The 22,404-nt window shown below is 35.2% G+C and overlaps 1 long non-coding RNA gene across 1 annotated transcript; it reads left to right on the forward strand.

The window, feature by feature from the left end:
• Window positions 1-852: 852 nt before the first annotated feature.
• On the forward strand, window positions 853-21,534 carry LOC141423931 (uncharacterized). The gene is made up of 3 exons (XR_012448697.1): window positions 853-907; window positions 1,636-1,807; window positions 21,414-21,534. It is a non-coding gene; the product is annotated as an uncharacterized lncRNA (long non-coding RNA).
• The last annotated feature ends 870 nt before the right edge of the window (window positions 21,535-22,404 follow it).

Below are 22,404 nucleotides of genomic sequence, written 5' to 3' on the forward strand. Positions count from 1 at the left end.
CAGGGAAGCAGTCTTAACTATGACTAGGTAGTTCTCCAGAGTCTTATTACACAATAAGAGATTACAGAATCAGCCTTATTCTGGAAATGTGCAACATTTTGTGCTAAAGTGAACTTCCCTGAGCCTTGAGTATCTGGCAAACAGAATGAGATACAAAAGGCAAGACAGAGTTCATCTATTTGTTTCTTTATCAACTAAATGTAACCTAAACAGAATCCAAATGATGACTCAAAAGCTATGAACTAGGTTTGCTTAGCAAGGAGTTGATGAAATATTTGATCATATGATAATAACATTGCATCATTGAAATTTGAGACAAATTTGAAAGAATAGTGTAGTCTTATCATTCCTACACACTAGTATAAAATGGCTTTGTTATTAAGTTCTATTTATATGCTTATACAGTTAATCATCTTTGAGAAAAAAGTTCTTATTGTATCTTGGACTTTATTCAGGGTGCTTTCTGACCTGATGATCTTTTCTGGTAGCATTTTTGATAACCTTGCCCCATGCCCTCCTAACATCATTTACTCAACAAAACTTTAATCACCTCAAATTTCTGTCTTTGCTCCTCCTGCAGTTTGGTTGCCAGAAGTGATAAAATTGCACAAATGATGTTATTGAAAATTTGTTGATAGAGTTCTGTGTAGCACACTGTTTTCACATAATTTTTCAATTCTTATAGTAACTCACTAAAAGAGCAATTCCAAATTGTCATAATTCTTTACAAGCACAAGACACATTGCTACTTTCTTTTCTTTTAACAAATGATTATTTCAGGTAGAACCTGTCAAGAAAACAAAAATCACAGTAGGTGTTTTGGCTGAGGAAATTGAATATAGGAAACTGGTTACTGAAGAATTTGAAAGCTGGGAAAACAGAAGGGAAACTCAGAGATAATCCAGAGGTAATGACTCTAATGAACAACTCTTAAAGCTGGGGAAACTAAAAGGAAAAAAATATTAGGGATATTGAGGAGGCTTGGGGGAGAAACCTGTGGTGCTTAGATCTCAGAGGAGGGATTATGACTAGGATACTGCCAGTACCTCTGAAGGTTGCAACGAGGCTGAGCTAAGTGTCAACAAAAGTGGCAAAGAAATCTGGGAAAGTACATTTGCAGAGTCTCAGTGCTAGCACTATCAAACACAGTGTAGAAAGCACTGTTTGGAGAGAGACAGTAGCCAAATAAGTTGTATAATCCACCATTTTGCTCCATGTCTTAGCCTGTTGTCTTAAAAGCATTAACTTTCAAACAAAAGCTTATATACTATCCTAATTGAGTAGCAGGTAGGCAAGAGTTAGGGAAGAGGCACATACTGTTTTTTTCATTCACGTTCCTTCTTTGAGATCATTCCTCAGCTGTTCAGCATCTCAGCTCTTGAAGGATCATAGTTGCATTGTACATAGAAATTGCCCTTGACCAAAAAAAATTTCAACACCCACAGTTACTCTCTCCCCCAGGGTGCAGTCCTGAGCCCATGTCTGGGCATTTAAAAGCCCCAAACTCTTTTTTTCAATTTAAGACAACTCTGAAGAGTAATTATGGCACAGGAAATTTTCATGATTGAAGTCTAAGTTAAAACTATTGCAAGTCAGCTCAACTCATCACTCTTGTCTTCTTTACTTCCTTACAAGTGTATCTCACAAGAACATTATCTTACCAACATGCATGCAGTCCTCTAATTCTATTTCCAAGAATAAATGCAAGACAGTGGAACAGAGCTGGCCTGGGAAGAAATCTCTAAAATGAAATTTTGTGGATGGATCACTAACTGGTAACCTGGCATTGAGGACATCATTACTGGTGGTAAGTGGAGTGCTTATAACCCTTAGCATACAAAAGAAGTGCAGTTGTTAAAAATTTCAGTGGAATTGAACTGAGATGGCATATAGGTGAAAGAAAACACACCAGGCGGTGTAATTCTTCTGTCACTTGAGGAGTATGAGGGAAATGGTCAATGCAATTAGTTGGTTTTTCTTGAGCAGCCTTGAATTATTTAAGAGATGGTGACAGGCATAGAGATATTATTTACCAATTCAAGAAGAAAAGATAAAATCCAGAATGTATTCTTGTGAGCATTCCAGGAAACTTAACCTGTAGCCAGAGAACAGAAAATAGGAACAGGATGAGTTAATCATTAGAACAGGAAGGCTAGATAGAAGGTTGAATTCTTATTTCTAGCAGATGTTCTACATCAATGTCAAGGAACCAATAGATAAAAGGAGTGGGACCTTGATATTTTGGATGGAGAAATCTGAGTAGATTCACTTCAGAACCTTGAGTAAGTAGTTTCCAGAATCTTCAAAAACCTTAGGCTTTGTATAAATAGTTCATTTCTTCCATTAGAACATAGGGAGCCCTAAAATGAACCAGCTGTTTATAAGAGCTGATTTTTACTGGGTCTAGATAAATTTCCTCTTGGGATACTAGGGCCAATTTTAGAGTCAGGAAACAAGAGACAAAAACCAGCATAACCAGGCTGGAAGATGCTGAGGTGCTAAGGAGAAGAGAGTTACCATGCTGAAGAAGCTAAAGAACTTTTTCATCAGGCTTGGAAAGGCATACATTGGAATGAATCCTGAGGGTGCTGGATTAAAGAAGGTAACATATACAGTTGGATAAGGGAACACTTTCTCTTGGTATAGGATTTAACACTGTGGCAAGAATTTTGGTAGACCATGCTTTCTGCCCACTTACTTTTTCTCCAAACCATTTTGTGCTAAAATTTCTAATCTTTATGAGGGTCCACAGCCTATAAATACAGGCAACAATGCATTAGAATGCAACTCTCAAAAGAAAAAAATGAATTTGGCTTATAAACATTTAAAAATGCATATAGTAACTATATAACTTAAAACAGCAGAGGTTTTTTTCACTTGTAAAATGAACAAAGATTTAAGACAGAAAATTGTCTGTGAGGATATTGGGAACTGAGAATTTTTATACACTACCTATAAGATTTCAAATGGGTATGATATTTCTTGAGAGACATACTAATGAAAATTATGAAAAATTTAAATATGCAGATGTTACATATGATCATGATTGAATAATATTGACTGCAGTTATTTGCACTGTTTTTATATTTTTCTTTAAAATTTATAAAAGTAATGATACCATTTTTTTAAATTTTTACTTTGTTTCTTAATTTTATCAAGACTAGAAGTAGGGAGACAAGGAAAATGTCAGTCATACAAAATTTAAGGAGCTAATCACTCTTGGGCAATGATCTTGCACCACTATTTATGAGCGAGAGGAGAAATGAATGAAGTGAGCCTTATGATTTTTGTGGTTTCTGCCTAATGGGTCTTTGTGATTCCTTGAACAGGGAGAAGATCCCCCCAAAAGTATGTCAATTTCCTTGAGTTGAGAAAACAGATAAGAATTTATGGCAGTTTAAGAAATAGGAATTTGGAAGATAGGGTACCAGGGGACAGAAAAAGCTCCAGAGTTGCATGAGAGTTTCCTTGAGTCTGTTGCTAAATGCTGAGAAATTCATATATGCAATGAAATTGCATAAACCTAGGCAAAGAAATACCAAGGAGTTATAAGGGTGAACAATATATGAACTCACAGAGGGCTGGAAAACATTAAGACTACGCTGACTGGAGAAAATCATAATTGAACAATTAAGTATTAAGTAGATACTGTAGAAGAGTCATTGCTTAATAGAAAAACTAAAGTTCATGCTTATACTAGAGACTACTTCAGACACAGTATATCACATCTAAAAATGAAGCATTGAAGAATTCAGTTTATTTATAGGTAATTTAACTGCCTGTCAAAGCAAATTTCAACACTTTTTAAAGGAAGACAAAAAAAATACAAGTATTCAATGTACCAAGTCAAAACATCCAGCTTCCAGGCAGGTAAAGAAGCATATAATGTGAGCAGTAGCTAGGAGAAAAATCAATCAAGAAAATCAGATGCAGAAGTCTCAGAGGTTATAGAACTATCAAAAATAATATTAGAGGAAAGCAGTAACACCATGAAAAGAAACATGGAAGATTCAATAAAGAGCAATGGGGAACCTCAAGAAGTACAAAATACAACATCTGAAATAATTCATGTGTGTCATTCTCATTAGATCAACTATGCATAAAGAAATATGCTATCCTGAAGACATGTCAATGAAAAATATCTGAGCTGAAGCACTAAAAGCAAAGTGACTGAAAATGATGATTGGAGATTTATCTATCAGGCACTCTCAAGTAGACATGATCAAGCAGTTTAACATATGTATATTTTGAGTCTCAGAAAAGAAGAACAGTAATTGAAAAAAATTGGCCACAGATTTTTAATATTTGATGAAAACTATAAGCCCACAAATCCAGGAATCTCAATGACACCTAAGAAGAAAAAATATCAAAATAAAGCACTCTGATGCATATTATAAATTTCTGAAAGCTCATGTCATAAAAATTTAAAAGTAGCAGGTGATCAAGGATACTTTATTGAGAAACAATGTAATAATTAGCTGGAGGTCCTCATCAGAATTATATAAACCACAAACAACTTCTTTAAACTATAGGGGGAAAAAATAGTTCAGTATCCTCAATGTATAGGGAAAAAAATCTGACAATTCTTTAAAAATCTAGTATCCTAAATCTATTGAAAATATCTTTTCAAATGAAAAAAAAATAAGTATTTCCCCAAGCAAACAAAAGAAAAAAGAAGTCATTACTATTGTATTTTTACTAAAAGAGTTTGTTCGGACTTAAGGAAAATGACATCAGATGGAAATTTGGTTTTTATTGGTGTATATTAATTGTAGAAGGGGGTTTCATATATCTGTACATATTTATAATGTTCTTTGACAAAATTCATCCCCTTTATTACTCTTCCTTATCCTCCTCCACCCCTTTTAAAATAATTTTAATCAGTTTAATTTTCCTATTTTTATACATGCCTATAAAATATATCAAACATGTCCATCCATCTTCCCATTACCATTACCTTTCACTCTCAAGCCCCCTGCTGGACTCCCAACCAAATAGTCCCTCTTTTACATTCCTGTAATTTTTTTATATCTAGATTTTTCGTGTAAGAAAAAAAGGCAATCTTTGTTTTTTTAAGTCTGGCTTACTTCTTAACATGATGATCTTTAGTTATATCCATTCTCCTACAAAGAACAAAATTTCTTTCTTCTTTATGGTCAACAGATGGAAATTTGGATCTATATGAAAGAAAGAAAAACATCAGAATTGGTAAATATGAGAGAAAATAAACATTTCCCTCATTCCTAAATTTCTTTATAATTGACAGCTTAAAAAAAAACTAAGGGTTTGAATTCTTTATAACATATGTAGATGAAAATGAAATTGACATATAGAATTGAAGGAGGAAATTTAAGCACTGTAGGTTCTTACATTTTATGTGAAGTTGTAGAATATTTGAGGGAAGATGTGATAGGCTAAGTATATATAATAAGTTGTTGCACACCTATGCCCACTCACAAAAATAAAACAAGATATAGGCTAGGTACAGTGATTCATGCCTGTAATCCTAGCTACTCAGGAGGTAGAGATCAGGAGGATCATGTTCCAAGGCCAGCGTGGGTAACAGTTATTAAATCCCATCTCAGCCAACAAACTAGGTATGATGGTTCATGCCTGAAACCTTAGCTACATAGGAGAAATAGGATCACAATCTGAAGACAGCCCATGCAAAAAGTGTGAGACCCTAGCTGAAAAATAACCTAAAAAGAAAAAATGACTGGAGACATGGCTCAAGTGTTAGATTGCTTGCCTAGCAAGTGAAAGGTCCTGCATTCAAACTCCAATACCATCAAACAACACCAATATACATAAATAATAAGTCAGTGGTGGTGTCAAACTATTCAATACCAAACAACACAGGAATAAAGAAATAACAAATAGACTGGACAAATCAAAAGCATACAGTGAGATGTAAGATTTAAACCCAACTAAACTGATAATTTCATTTAATGAAAATGGTTTTAAAATTCCTATTAAAATACAGAACTTGGCAGATTAGATATAAAAGCAAGATCAAATAATATGCTGTATAGAAAAGCTATGCTATAAGTAGAAAGACACAGATACATTTAAATTAAAGGATGGAGAGAGATGTAATATGAAAACATAAGTCATAAGATATTGGTGTGATAATATTAATATCAAAATTGAATGGAGAACAAAGGTTATTACCAGAAAAACATATAGAATTTAATATTGATAATAAGATCAATTTATCATTGCTTAATAAAAAAGTTGAGGAATATATGAATTAAACACTGACATATTAAAAGAAAATTTAAAAGTAGTAGGAAATAGAATATTAATAATGATATAATAAGCTCGAACAATTCTGTCAACCACCCAAAGCCTAATAGACTTTTATTGGACTCTCCAATCAACATTAACAGATTAAACATTATTTCCAACTGAACAAGGAACCTTCAATTAGATGGATGATATATTGGGACATAAAATAAATCTCAAAAATTAAAAATAATTGAATGAGTATGTTCACAGACCACAACAAAATTGAGCTAGAAAGGACATGCCACTGAAGAGGACCCTAGCACTTCCCAGCTCACTTACTGGTGAAGTGGAGGGGAATCATTGTAGAAGATGTCTTATTCAAACTTCTCAGCTGGGGATAACAATAGACTTTGCATTTTAATATTTCTAAACCCCAAGCCTTCCTCCTCATCATTGGTCAAGAGATAAGCACTCTGAGGATGAGTGTGGACCCAGAAATGGACCCATGGACAAAAACACCAGGCATCAGCTCTGAACTCTGAGATAGTAGGGATTATAACTACAAGAGAAGATTCTCCACTAAGAAGATTCAAAAAGAAAAAAAAAAAACCTGAAAGAGACATTCATCCCAACAGATATGTATATCACAATATAGAAACATAAGAAATTTGAAAAAGCAAGGAAATATGATTTTCCCCAAAGCTTATAATTCCTCAATAACTGAATCCAAAGATACTGAAATGCCAAAGAATTCAGAAGTCTACTTTAAAAAAAATGATGAATTCAAAGAAGCAGATTAATGAAACAAGGAAGTCAATTCAAGACTTGTATAAGAAAGTTAGCATGAATAAGAAATTCAGTGAGGATACTGATACTCAAAAAACAAAAAAGAAAAGAAAAAAGAAAAAGACAAAAAAAAGTCAAATGGAAATGCTGGAAATGAAAACCTCCAAAAGTCAAATCAAACACAGTGGAAAGCATCACCCAGATTAGATCAAGCAGAAGAAAGAATACTAGGACTGGAAGACAAGATCAAATAAATACTATGTTAAGACAACAATGAAGAAAACAACCTAGCATGAACACAACTTTCAACAGCTCTGGGACATTATCAAGAGAACAAACTTAAGAATTCATGGGGTTGGAGAAGGAGTTGAGGTAAAAACTAAAGTCATAGAAAACCTGTTCAATGAAATTATAAGAGAAATGTTCCCAAGTCTAGGGAAAGATATGGACATTCAAGCATAAGTACAACCAGCATTAGAATTCCAAATAGACATGACCAGAGAAGAACCTCTCCATGTTACACTATATTTAAAATTTCAAGACCAAAGAATAAAGAAAGAAGTATAGAAAGCTGCAATAGAAAAATGGCAGCTTACTTGCCATGGTTAAAGCCATCAGAGTCAAATCAGACCTTTCAGCAGATATCCTAAAAGCCAGGAAGGCATGGAATGATATATTTAAAACCTTAAAAGTAAACAACTGTCATGAAATGACATATTAAAACTTTAAAAGTAAACAACTGTCAGTAAAGATTACTATAGCTAGCAAATCATTGGAAAAATAAAAAACTTCCAAGATAAGCAGAAACTAAAACTACTCAAGACCACTAAGCCAGTATTGCAGAAAATACTTAAAGGAATCCTATATACAGAAGAAAGGCAGTCACAAGCAAGAATAAATTTCATGAGAATAGAAGAAAATTGAGAGTTAGAAAAGAATCAAGCATAATCAACTCAGTACACTAGCAAATGACCAAGATGAACAAGGGAGAGAGAAAAGAACTATCAGTACAAACATCAATGGGAAAACACCTAACAAACCAAAAGAATCAGGAAACACCTTTTGATAATAAACCTAGACAAGAATTACCTTAATTATCCAATTAAAAGTGTTAACTAGCTAATTTGATTAAAAAAATAGATCCAACTATTTTTGTCTGTACGAGACAGGCCTCACTGGCAAAGACACATGTAGAATGAAAGTGAAAGGTTGGAAAATGATATGCCAAGCAAGGAGAAACCAAAAGTGAGCAGGAAGAGCCATATCCATATCTGGCAAAGTATACTTCAAGCCAAATTGGACAAGAAATAAAGAAAGGCACTATAGATTAATGAGAGAATAATCTATTGAGAAATTAATAGAATGGTAAATTTATATGCACAAATATTGGAGTACACAGTTTCATAAAAAAATCAGCACTGGACATAAAGGGACAAATAAATGTAAATACAAAAAATAGTGAGTGACTTCAATACCCCCATTCTTTCATCAGTAGATCATCTGGACAAAAAAAAGCAAAAAAAAAAAGCAAAAGAAACTTCAAAGTTAAACAGAACCATAGATCAAATGGACTTAACAGACATCTGTAGACTATTCCATTCAACAGCACCACAGTACACATTCTACTCAGCAGCACATGGAACTTTTTTGAGAGTAGATTACATTTTAGGCCACAAAACAAGTCTTAACAAATACAAAAAAATTGAAATGATTTCTTGTATCTTATAAGGTCATAATGGAATAAAACTAGTCATCAATAGCAAGAGGAGCTACACAAACATATGGAGCTAAATCTTTAGAATGATCATTGGGTCATTGAAGAAGTCATTGAGGAACATTTTAAAAGTCTTAGAACCAAATAAAAATGAAAGCACCATATACCAGAATCTGTGGGATACAGCAAAGGTAGTTCTAAGAGTGAAGTTTATATTTATGAGTTCTTAAAAGAAGATCAGGTTGGGTGCAGTGACTCATGCCTATCATCCCAGCTACTCAGGAGGCAGAAAGATAGTAGTTTGAAGCCAATCTGGGCAAAAAGTTAGTGAGACCTCATCTTAATCAATGAAATAGGCTTGGTGGTGCTTGCCTGTGATCTCAGCTATGTGGGAAGGTAGGTAGGAACATGGCCTGAGGCTGACCCTGGGCAAAAACACAAAACCCTACATGAAAAGTGACTAAGAAAAGGGTCTGGGAATATGGCACAGGTGGTTGAGTATCTGCCTAGCAATGTGATGCTTTTAGTTGAAAACACCAGTACCACCAAAAAACAAAAACAAAAACACCAAAAACAAAGCAATCACAAACAAATAAGATAATGATGCATGTCAGGCTCTTAGAAAAAACAAGAATAAACAAAACCTCAAACTAGAAAGAAATAATAAAGATCAGGACAGAAATCAATGAGAAGAAAGCTAAAAGAACGATACAAGTAATCAATGAAACAAAGAGTTGATTCTTTGAAAAGCTAAGAAAGATTAACGGACCTTTAGTCAAACTGACTAAAAGTAAAAAGAAGACCAAACACTGATAAAGCTAGAGATGAAAAGAGGGATATTACTACAGATCCCAATGAAATTTAGAGGGTCATTAGGGAATATATTAAAAACTGATGTTCCAATAAATTGAAAAATCTTGAAGAAATGGTTACATTTCTAGATACATATGATCTGCCATCATTGATTTAAGAGCATACAAAAAATTGAATAGATCTAGAATGAGCAATGCAATAGAAGTAATAGCAAAGAGTATTCCAGCAATGAAAAAGTGCAGAACTGAATACATTCATGAATGAATGCTACCAGATCTTTAAAGAAGAAAACCAAAACTCCTTAAACAAATTGATAAAATAGAAAAGGAAGGATAGAGGATTCCAAGATGGCGGCTAGAGGGAGGAAGCAGAAAGCGAGCCTCCTATAGTGAAATCTTGGAGAAACTCTGGAGACACACCTTGCAGGCATAATCACTGAGAAGAGGCATAACTTTGACCCCTCCACACCTCCAACTGGCACAGAGAATCTCCACTTCACATTAAACGGAGAAACAAGGAGGGCCCCCGGGCTGCCAGTCGCCAGCTCCCAGATGGCTTGGGAAGACACAGACCAGGTGAGCTTTGTGGTACCGCAGTACTCCCACAGACAAGCCTGGGCCAGAGCAGCATAGCACCCTGGACAGACTGACCTCCACCCAGGGAAAAAAGAGAAACTGAGTAATAAGCAATAAGAACAAATAAGACATGCAGGAAAGAGGGTGGGGCACCCTGAGCGCTGAAGATTGGGGGAAGGGAACCCTTCCCGGGACTGTAAATAAACAAGCCGGGCAGGCTGGAGAGCCTCTGGCAGGAGCGGGGGCGCGCACCCAGCAACCAGGAGTGGGAAAGCTTGTGAGAGTGGCGGAGGGAGGAAAACTCCACAGGAGAGGAGGGAAAACCCACTTCTCTCGTGAGCTGTAAACAAACATGGCAGCTGGCAAGAGCAGCAGCACCTCCCAGTAATCAGGAGCAGGAAAGTTTGTGAAAGCGGAGGTGGGAGGAGAACTGCACAGGAGAGGGGGGAAGACCAACCTCCCACATGAACTGTAAATAAACACACAGGCCTGAGAACGCAGGTGCAGTGTCACCTTTCCTAATGCTTGGAAAGGGGAAAGCTTGTAGCAGAGGCTCATGCACAGGAGAAATCTGAGCAAACAGAGCCTGCAGGGCCAGGTGAGTGCTAAGCTCATCCCTGAGATCTGCATAAATAATGCCTCCAGCAACAGCAGGCTGACAGCAGCAGGCAGGCAAGCCACAGTTACAGATACCATTCTCAGAACTGTCTCCAGATTCTTTTTCTTTTTTTTTTTCTTTGTCTCCCTACCTTTGATGAGAGAACAACCGAATTACACCTGCAAGCTGAAAAACTTACTGAAACTGTATTGCATTTGAACTTGGGACACTTGGTGGGGTATTTTTTTGTGCGTGTGTGTGTAGTTTTGTTCTACTTTATGCGTCCCCTTTGAAGAGACAAATACAGAACAACATCTGAGGCACCATCTCCAGGATTGGAGACTGAGACGGACACCCAAATTATTAAGACTGAAACTTCATTGCAATTGAACTTGGAGGTTTTTTGGTTTCTTAAAATTTTCTATTTTTTTATTTTATTTTAATACATTTTTATATATAGATTTTACTTTCATTATTTTTTATTTTTATTCTTATCTTTTTTTTTATCTTTGATTTTCAATCCTCTCTCTGTCTCTCTAATGTCTGTTCAGCTTACTGTTGATTAGTACACTAAAGCTCCCTGTTTATACCTTTGAAACCTTCTTGTCTAATACCTTGTTCTGTTTTCTCCCTCCAGTCTGTGTATTTGTTTTTCCCATTTCTTTAACTTCTTGCTTTCCATCTCAGCTCACCCTTCCATTCTAAATATTACCATTGTTATTATTACAAGCTAGAAAATACTTAATTGCATACAATACAGGGACAGTAACAACACCAAAGACAATGACGGGAAGACAGAAAAAACAGGGAAACCAGTTTCCACACAGCAAAAAATTAACACAGGAACCAGAGGGGAATGAAGAAAACAGGTACTCAGATCCAGACTCCAACAAAATGAAGATAAACTATGCCAAAGGACCCAATGAAGCCCACAAGAATAATTTAAAAGAAGACATATTACAGGTACTCAATGAGAATTTTATAGAGATGATACTGGATAGGGTCAACCAAAATGTACAGGAGACACTCAAGAAATTCCAAGACAACAAAAATAGAGAATTTGAAAAAGCAAAAGAAGAAATAAAGGAAACCATAGAAGCACTGTATAAACACCAAAGTGAAAGAGAGAACACGATGAATAAACAGATAAATGAACTCAGGACAAAAATAGACAACATTAAAGAGGAAAACAGCCAGGATATGGAAAACCTCAGAAAAAAGAATGAAACAGAACTGCAAAACAAAACGGAAGGCCAATCCAGCAGAATAGAATAAACAGAAGACAGAATCTCAGAACTTGAAGATGAAATGGTAATTAAAGGAAAAACTGAAGAACTATTAATTAAACAACTCAAGACCTGTGAAAAGAAAATGCAAGAACTCACTGACTCCATCAAAAGACCAAACTTGAGAATCATGGGCATCAAAGAAGGAGAAGAGGTGCAAGCAAAGGGAATGTGTAATATATTTAAGAAAATAATAACAGAAAATTTCCCAAATCTAGAGAAAGATATTCCCATACAGATGCAAGAAGCCTTCAGGACACCAACAGACCAGATCAAAATAGAACTACCCCATGACATAGCATCATTAAAACAACAAGTTCAGAAACTAAGGAAAGAATATTGAAGGCTGTAAGAGAGAAAAAACAAGTAACATACAAAGGTAAACCCATCAAAATCACAGCAGACTTCTCAACAGAAACATTAAAAGCAAGAAGAGCACGGGGTGAGATCTTCCAGGCACTAAATGAAAATAACTTCAACCCCAGGATACTCTACCCAGCAAAACTATCATTCAAAATAGATGGAGCAATAAAAGTCTTCCATGATAAGCAGAAACTAAAACAATATGTGACCACAAAGCCATCACTACAAAGGATTCTTCAAGGGATTCTGCACACAGAAAGTGAAACCCAACTTAACCATGAAAAGACAGGAAGCACCAAACCACAGGAAAAGAAAAAGCAAGACAGTAGAGAGTAACCTCAACTTAGGTACACACAATCAAACCTTCAAACAACTAAGACAACTAAATGACAGGAATCACCACTTACCTATCAGTACTAACACTTAATGTTAATGGACTTAATTCACCCATTAAAAGGCACCACTTGACGAAACGGATTAAAAAGGAAGATCCAACAATTTGTTGCTTACAGGAGACCCATCTCACCTACAGAAATAAGCATATGCTTAGGATGAAAGGCTGGAAGAAGATTTACCAAGCCAATGGCCCCTGAAAACAGGCAGGAGTAGCAATACTTATCTCTGACAAAGTAGACTTCAAACCTACATTGATCAAATGAGATAAAGAAGGACATTCCATACTAATAAAAGGGGAAATAGACCAAAAGGAAATAATAATCATCAACCTTTATGCACCCAATGTCAACTCACCCAATTTCATCAAACATACCCTGAAAGACCTAAAAGCCTATATGAACTCCAACACAGTGGTTGTGGGAGACTTTAACACCCCATTTTCATCAATAGATAGGTCATCCAAACAAAAAAATCAATAAAGAAATCCAAGATCTAAAATATGCAATAGATCAAATGGACCTAGTTGATGTCTACAGAACATTTCATCCAACTTCTACACAATATACATTCTTCTCAGCAGCCCGTGGAACCTTCTCCAAAATAGATCATATCCTAGGGCACAAAGCAAGTCTCAGCAAATATAAGAAAACAGAAATTATACCATGCATACTATCTGATCACAATGCAGTAAAAGTAGAACTCAACAACAAAAGTAAAGACAAAAAACATGCAAACAGCTGGAAACTAAATAACTCATTACTTAATGAAGAATGGATCATTGAGGAAATAAAAGAGGAAATTAAAAAGTTCCTGGAAGTCAATGAAAATGAAAACACAACCTATGGGACACAGCTAAGGCAGTCCTGAGAGGAAAGTTTATAGCTATGAGTGCATATATTAAAAAGACTGAAAGATCCCAAATCAATGACCTAGTGATACATCTCAAAGTCCTAGAAAAACAAGAACAAGCAAATCCAAAAACAAATAGAAGGAGAGAAATAATAAAAATAAGACCTGAAATCAATGAAATAGAAACCAAAAAAACCATACAAAGACTTAATGAAACAAAAAGTTGGTTCTTTGAAAAAATAAACAAGATCGATAGACCCCTGACAAACCTGACTAAAATGAGGAGAGAAAAACCCCAAATTAGTAGAATCAGGAATGCAAAAGGGGAGATAACAACAAACACCATGGAAGTCCAGGAAATCATCAGAGACTACTTTGAGAACATATATTGAAATAAATTTGAAAATCTTAAAGAAATGGACAGATTTCTAGATACATATGATCATCCAAAACTGAACCAAGAGGAAATTAATCACCTGAATAGATCTATAACACAAAATGAAATTGAAGCAGCAATCAAGAGTCTCCCCAAAAAGAAAAGTCCAGGACCTGATGGATTCTCTGCTGAATTCTATCAGACCTTTAAAGAACTGATATCAACCCTCCTTAAACTGTTCCACGAAATAGAAAGGGAAGGAAAACTGCCAAACACATTTTATGAAGCCAGTATTACACTTATCCCAAAACCAGGCAAAGACACCTCCAAAAAGGAGAACTATAGGCCAATCTCCTTAATGAACATTGATGCAAAAATCCTCAACAAGATGATGGCAAACCAAATTCAATAAAACATCAAAAAGATTATTCATGGGCTGGGATGTAGCTCAGTGGTACAGCCCTTGCCTAGCATGCCTGAGGCCCTGGGTTCGATCCCAGCACCAAAAAAGAAAAGACAAAAAAAAAATTATTCACCACGACCAAGTAGGCTTCATCCCAGGGATACAGGGGTGGTTCAACATATGAAAATCAATAAATGTAATAAACCACATTAACAGAAGCAAAGACAAAAATGACTTGATCATCTCAATAGAAGCAGAAAAAGCCTTTGATAAGATCCAACATCATTTCATGATAAAAGCTCTAAGAAAACTAGGAATAGAAGGAAAGTTCCTCAACATTATAAAAGCTATATATGACAAACCTAAAGCCAGCATTACACTTAATGGAGAAAAGCTGAAACCATTCCCTCTAAAATCAGGAACCAGACAAGGATTCCCACTATCTCCCCTCCTATTCAACATAGTACTGGAATTCCTAGCCAGAGCAATTAGGCAAGAAGAAGGAATAAAAGGAATACAAATAGGTAAAGAAACTGTCAAAATATCCCTATTTGCAGTTGACAAGATCCTATACCTTAAAGACCCAAAAAACTCTACTCAGAAGCTTCTAGACATCATCAATAGCTATAGCAAGGTAGCAGGATATAAAATCAACATAGAAAAATCATTAGCATTTCTGTACACTAACAATGAGCAAACTGAAAAAGAATGTATGACAACAATTCCATTTACAATAGCCTCAAAAAAAATCAATACCTATGTGTAAACCTAACAAAAGATGTGAAAGACCTCTACAAGGAAAACTATACACTTCTGAAGAAAGAGATTGAGGAAGACTATAGAAAGTGGAGAGATCTCCCGTGCTCATGGATTGGTAGAATCAACATAGTAAAAATGTCTATCCTCCCAAAAGTAATCTACATGTTTAATGCAATTCCCATCAAAATTCTAATGACATTCATTAAGGAGATTGAAAAATGTACCATTAAATTTATATGGAAACACAGGAAGCCACGAATAGCCAAGGCAATACTCAGTCAAAAGAACAATGCAGGAGGTATCACAATACCTGACTTCAAACTATATTACAAAGCAATAATGATAAAAACAGCATGGTACTGGCACAAAAACAGACATGAAGACCAGTGGAACAGAATAGAGGACCCAGATATGAAGCAACACAACTATAACCAACTTGTCTTTGACAAAGGAGCTAAAAATATATGATGGAGAAATAGCAGCCTCTTCAACAAAAACTGCTGGGAAAACTGGTTAGCAGTCTGCAAAAAACTGAAACTAGATCCATGTATATCACCCTATACCAAGATTAACTCAAAATGGATCAAGGATCTTAATATCAGACCACAAACTCTAAAGTTGATACAGGAAAGAGTAGGAAATACTCTGGAGTTAGTAGGTATAGGTAAGAACTTTCTCAAGGGAACCCCAGCAGCACAGCAACTAAGAGATAGCATAGACAAATGGGACCTCATAAAACTAAAAAGCTCTGTTCATCAAAAGAGATGATCTCTAAACTGAAGAGACCACCCACAGAGTGGGAGAAAATATTTGCCAGCTATACATCAGACAAAGGACTGATAACCAGAATATATAGGGAACTTAAAAAACTAAATTCTCCCAAAACTAATGAACCAATAAAGAAATGGGCAAGTGAACTAAATAGAACTTTCTATGGCCAAAAAAACACATGAAAAAATGCTCACCATCTCTAGCAATAAAGGAAATGCAAATTAAAACCACACTAAGATTCCACCTCACCCCTGTTAGAATAGCCATCATTAGCAACACCACGAACAACAGGTGTTGGCGAGGTTGCAGGGAAAAAGAAACCCTCTTATACTGTTGGTGGGAATGTAAACTAGTACAACCATTCTAGAAAAAAATTTGGAGGCTACTTAAAAAGCTAGACATTGATCTACCATTTGATCCAGCAATACCAATCTTGGGGATATACCCAGAAAACTGTGACACAGGTTACTCCAGAGGCACCTGCACATCCATGTTTATTGCGGCACTATTCACAATAGCCAAGTTATGGAAACAGCCAAGATGCCCCACCACTGACGAATGGATTAAGAAAATGTGGTATCTATACACGATGGAATTTTATGCAGCAATGAAGAAGAACGAAATGTTATCATTTGTTGGTAAATGGATGGAATTGGAGAACATTACTCTGAGTGAGGGTAGCCTGGCCCAAAAGACCAAAAATTGTATGTTCTCCTTCATATGTGGACATTAGATCAAGGGCAAACACAACAAGGGGATTGGACTTTGAGCACATGATAAAAGCGAGAGCACACAAGGGAGGGGTGAGGATAGGTAAGACACCTAAAAAACTAGCTAGCATTTGTTGCCCTTAACGCAGAGAAACTAAAGCAGATACCTTAAAGCAACTGAGGCAAATAGGAGAAGGGGACCAGGAACTAGAGAAAAGGTGAGATCAAAAAGAATTAACCTAGAAGGTAACACACACGCACAGGAAATTAATGTGAGTCAACTCCCTGTATAGCTATCCTTATCTCAACCAGTAAAAACCCTTGTTCCTTCCTATTATTGCTTATACTCTCTCTACAACAAAATTAGAAATAAGGGCAAAATAGTTTCTGCTGGGTATTGAGGGGGGGGAGAGGGAGGGGGCGGAGTGGGTGTTAAGGGAAGTGGTGGGGGCAGAGGGGAGAAATGACCCAAGTCTTGTATGCACATATGAATAATAAAAAAAAATCCAATGTTTAATAGCAAAAAAATAAAATAAAATAAAATAAATCATAGTTGAATTAAAAAAAAAAAGAAAAGGAAGGAACATACCTAACTTATTCTATGAAGTCAGTATTACCATGATAATAAAATATATATATATATATAAGGACACAACAAAAAAGAAAACTAAAGACCAAAATAAACCATTTTCACTGAATATCTATCTATGTATCTATGTATCTATCCATCTATCTACCTATTATCTATATATCTATCCATCTATCTCTTTATCTGTCTATGTGTACAAATATTCTCAATAAAAAATTGCAAACCAAATTCAACTTGATCACACACCATGATCAAGTTGTCTTCATTCCAGGAATGCTAAGTTAATTCAACATTCACAAATCCATAATTTAATACAGCACATAAATAAAAATCAGGAACAAAAATCACATGATTATCTGAATAGATGCAGAAAAAGTCTTTGACAAAATTTAACATTCCTTCCTGATAAAAGCCCTGAAGAAAACAGGACCTAAAGAAACATACCTCAGTGTAATAAAGACTGTATATGAAAAATCTATAGCCAATATTATGCTAAATGGGGAAACTGAAACCATTTCTTCCAAAAAAAGGAAAAAATCGAGGGTGTCCCCTCCCTCCACTGTCAGTTAGTGTAGGCATGGAATACTTAGCAAGAGCAATAGTGCAAGGGAAAGAAATAAAAGTGGTACAAATAGAAAAAGAAGAAGACAATAATTTGCAGATAATATGATCCTGTACTTAGAAAACACCAAATGCTCCAGTGCAAGACTCTTTTATCTTACAAACACATTCAGCAAAGCAGCAGCATATGAAACCATCATGCAAGAATCTGTAGTTTTTCTATATACCAACAATCGGCATGCTTAGAAAAAATTAGCAAAGCAATACCATTCACAATAACCTCAAAAGATACCTAGGAGTAAAACCAAGCAATAGGCGGAAAAAAATCTGCAATAAAAATTATAAAACATTGAAGAAAGAAATTGAAGAAGACACTAGATGATGGAAAGGCCTCCTATGTGTCATGGATTAGCAGAATTAATATGGTGAAATTGGGTATACTACTAAAAGCAATCTACAGATTTAATGTAAACCCATAAAAATTCCAATGCCATTCTCCACAGAAAAACAATCCTAAAATTCAAATGAAAACATAAAAGATCCCAAGTAGTCAAAGAAATTCTGAGTAAAGAAAGCAAGGCTCTAGATCATAATATCTGACTTTGAATTACCCTACAGAGTTGTAAGAACAAAACCAGCATAGTACTGGCATGAAAATAGACATGTTGCCAATGGAATAGAAAAGAGGACCCAGATGTAAACCCATGTAGCTACAGCCATCTGATTACAGACAAAGGTGCCAAAAACATACATTGGAGAAAACACAGTCTCTCCAAACAAATGGGGTTGTGAAAACTGAATATTCATGTGTAGGTTACTGAATTCAGATCCCTATATCTCAACTCCTACCAAAATCAATTCAAAGTACATCAAAGACCTTAATGTAAGAACTGAAACCTTGAAACTACCAGAGGAAATCACGGAGAAAACATTTCAATAGTAAGAAAAAGACTTCATAACTAGGCTTCCATTAGCTCAGGAAAGAAGAGAAAGAGGTGACAAATGGGATTACATCAAAGAATTAAAATGTTTCTGCATGGCAAAGGAAAAACTACCAGACAGACGAGAGCCTATAAAATGGGGGAAAAAACACCTTTGCCAGCTGAAAAATGATTAACATCTGAAATATATAAAAACTCAAAAGATTAAACACCAAAAGAATAATCTATCTATAAATGAGCAAATTAATTGAACAGTTTTCAGAAGTACAAATGGATAATAAATACATGAAAATGTTCAACATCTTTAGCTATGAAGAAAATGCAAATTGGAGATCCAAAAAGGAAGCCAGGGTAGGGAATCAGAAGTTCTAAGCCCTGGGACTCCGGAAACCTCCTTGAGACATTGGAGCTACACTTGGGTAATTCTGATTGCTTCTAGCCAAAATAATAACCGTTCCATCTTCTAGTGTCTTCTTCAATTTCTTTCTTCAATGTTTTATAGTTTTTATTGCAGATTTTTTTCCACCTATTGCTTGGTTTTACTCCTAGGTATCTTTTGAGGTTATTGTGAATGGTATTGCTTTGCTAATTTTTTCTAAGCATGCCGATTGTTGGTATATAGAAAAACTACAGATTCTTGCATGATGGTTTCATATGCTGCTGCTTTGCTGAATGTGTTTGTAAGATAAAAGAGTCTTGCACTGGAGTATTTGGTGTTTTCTAAGTACAGGATCATATTATCTGCAAATTATTGTCTTCTTCTATTTCTATTTGTACCACTTTTATTTCTTTCCCTTGCACTATTGCTCTTGCTAAGTATTCCATGCCTACACTGACTGACAGTGGAGGGAGGGACACCCTCGATTTTTTCCTTTTTTTGGAAGAAATGGTTTCAGTTTCCCCATTTAGCATAATATTGGCTATAGATTTTTCATATACAGTCTTTATTACACTGAGGTATGTTTCTTTTGGTCCTGTTTTCTTCAGGGCTTTTATCAGGAATGAATGTTAAATTTTGTCAAAGACTTTTTCTGCATCTATTCAGATAATCATGTGATTTTTGTTCCTGATTTTATTTATGTGCTGTATTAAATTATGGATTTGTGAATGTTAAATTAACTTAGCATTCCTGGAATGAAGACAACTTGATCATGGTGTGTGATCAAGTTGAATTTGGTTTGCAAGTTTTTTATTGAGAATATTTGTATAGATAGATGGATAGATAGATACTCAGGGAAATTTGTCCATATTGGTTTGTCTTTGTTTTGTTTTGTTATCATGGTAATACTGACTTCATAGAATAAGTTTGGTAGTGTTCCTTCCCTATCTATTTATGAAATTGTTTCAGGAGTATTGGTTTTCTTCTTTAAAGATATGGTAGAATTTATTCATGAATGTATTCAGTTCTGCATTTTTTTATTGGTGGAATACTCTTTGATACCATTTCTATTGCATTGCTCATCATAGATCTAGTTAAGTTTTTGTATGCTCTTAAATCAATGATGACAGGTCATATGTATCTAGGAATTTATCCACTTCTTCAATATTTTCCAATTCATTGGAATATAAATTTTCAAAATATTACCTAATGATCATCTGAATTGTGCCTCTTCCAACCTCTGCTTGGTGCAAGCTGCTCCTCTGGGAGCTTGGGTTGTTGCCTCACCCTGACTCTTAGCTTTTGCTGCCTTACCCCTGTTCGTTCACTGACAGTTCGGTCAGGCAGCTTTTTTCCAGGGCTGGTCATGCCTTGTTGGCTGTGCCATGCAGGTACACTTAAAGGCTGATTTAAGGGTCAGTCTTTGAATTTCATGTACACTTAATGTGGTTGTGGTTATTATTTTGGCTAGAAGCAATCAGAATTACCCAAGTGTAGTTCTGATGTTTCAAGGTGGTTTCTGGAGTCACAGAGCTTAGGCTTTCTGATTCCTTGCCCTAACCACTATCTTGGATTCTCATGAATATTAATCTTTATACCACACACAAAAGTTATACAACACACAAAAAAGCTAATTTAAAATGGATCATAAGCCAAATATAAAAACTAAAAATATAATACTGCTAGAAGTAAACAACAGAGAATGCCTTTATGACTTTGAAGTAGTCAAAGATTTCCTGTTTGAATAAGAAAGGTTTTGAGTAGTATATGACAATTTATATATATATATATATATATATTCCATATATAGTACCCTGGTTTGTTTCATGCCCTCCATTATTCTCCCTTCTACCCGATTTCCCTTCTTAAATTGCTTCAACAGGTTTTAATATTCTGTATTTATGCATGTATAGAAAGTACCTCAGCCATATTCACCTTCCTTTAGCCTCTTCATTTACTCTCTCTCTCCTGCTATTACCCTCCCCTTAACATGACCTGTTTTACATTCCTGGCTTCATTGTTTAAGTGTCTGTTCATTTTTCAGTGGAGTTTTGCCTTGGTATTTTACCTGTAAACATATTGTACTTCAGTCTAACCCCCTCAATCACTCTTACTTACCCTTTTCTCCCTACCCTATATTGTTTGGCAGTTTTCAGTGCCTTTCATCAAGAATACTAAAAGCATGATCTGTTAAAAAAATTATAAATTGGACATTAATAAAGTTAAAACTTCCTGTTTTTGAAAGACATGATTTTTAATAGTAAGAGAAAAGTCACAGATTAGGGGAAAGAATTAAAGTACATATATTTTTCACAGGACTTGTATCCAGAATATATAACAAATAGAATGGAAGAATTCAAATATCTCTGTTGAAAAGAGGAAAATCTGAATAGATACACTAAATAGAAGATATAAAAATAAGCAATGAGCATATGAGAATATATTAAATAACATTTTATCAGAAGAATATGAATTAACAGCAGAATGAAACACATTATGCTACATCCTAAGGTAAGCACACACAGAGTCTAATATTTTATGCATCAATGTAGCTGGTGCCCAGATATTTGTTCAAACTTTACTTTGTATGTCTCTGTGAAGTTTTTTTAAATGAAATTTACATTTAAATTGATGGACTTGGGGAAAGGTAGATTGCCCTCCACTATGTGGAAACTTTTGTAGCACAAAAGACTGACCTCACCAGCAGAAGACATCAAAGTTCTGCAACATCTGCTCCTCCTGGTTCTACAGAAGACACTTTTGGACTAGCACCGCAGCTCTTTCTTGGGTCTCCAGCCTGCCAGCTTCTCCAATCAAATTGGTACTGACAAATCCTACACAATCAGTTGAGGCAAATCCTTAACATAAATAAATAAACCCAATAGATGTCAGGGTTCTGTGGACAGGAAATATCTTTGTATGTGTGTGCTTGCCTTTAGGAATATCACTTTTTCCTTTTAATGGTTTTGGAGTGATTAGTTTTTAAAACCAGGAGCATTTGATGAAGATATAACCAGAAAAATCAAGATCGTTCTGCTTATATTTTATTAGCTGTTTTAATTGCATTTATTTTTAAAGTTATTTTTATTGAAGTAAAATAGGAGTAACATAAAATTGAACATTTTTACAATTTTGAAGCACACATTTCATTAGAATTAACCACATTCACATAATTGTGCAATCATTACCGCCATCTACCTCCAGAACTTTTTATTCTTTCCAAATGAAATTTGTTTGTTTTTTTAAGTGTGGCATTAACAAGGCAAAAGAAATCATATAAAATGTCAAAATCTTATTTTTCATTTAT

Source organism: Castor canadensis, chromosome 6 (genome assembly GCF_047511655.1).
Source record: "Castor canadensis chromosome 6, mCasCan1.hap1v2, whole genome shotgun sequence".
NCBI lineage: Eukaryota > Metazoa > Chordata > Mammalia > Rodentia > Castoridae > Castor > Castor canadensis.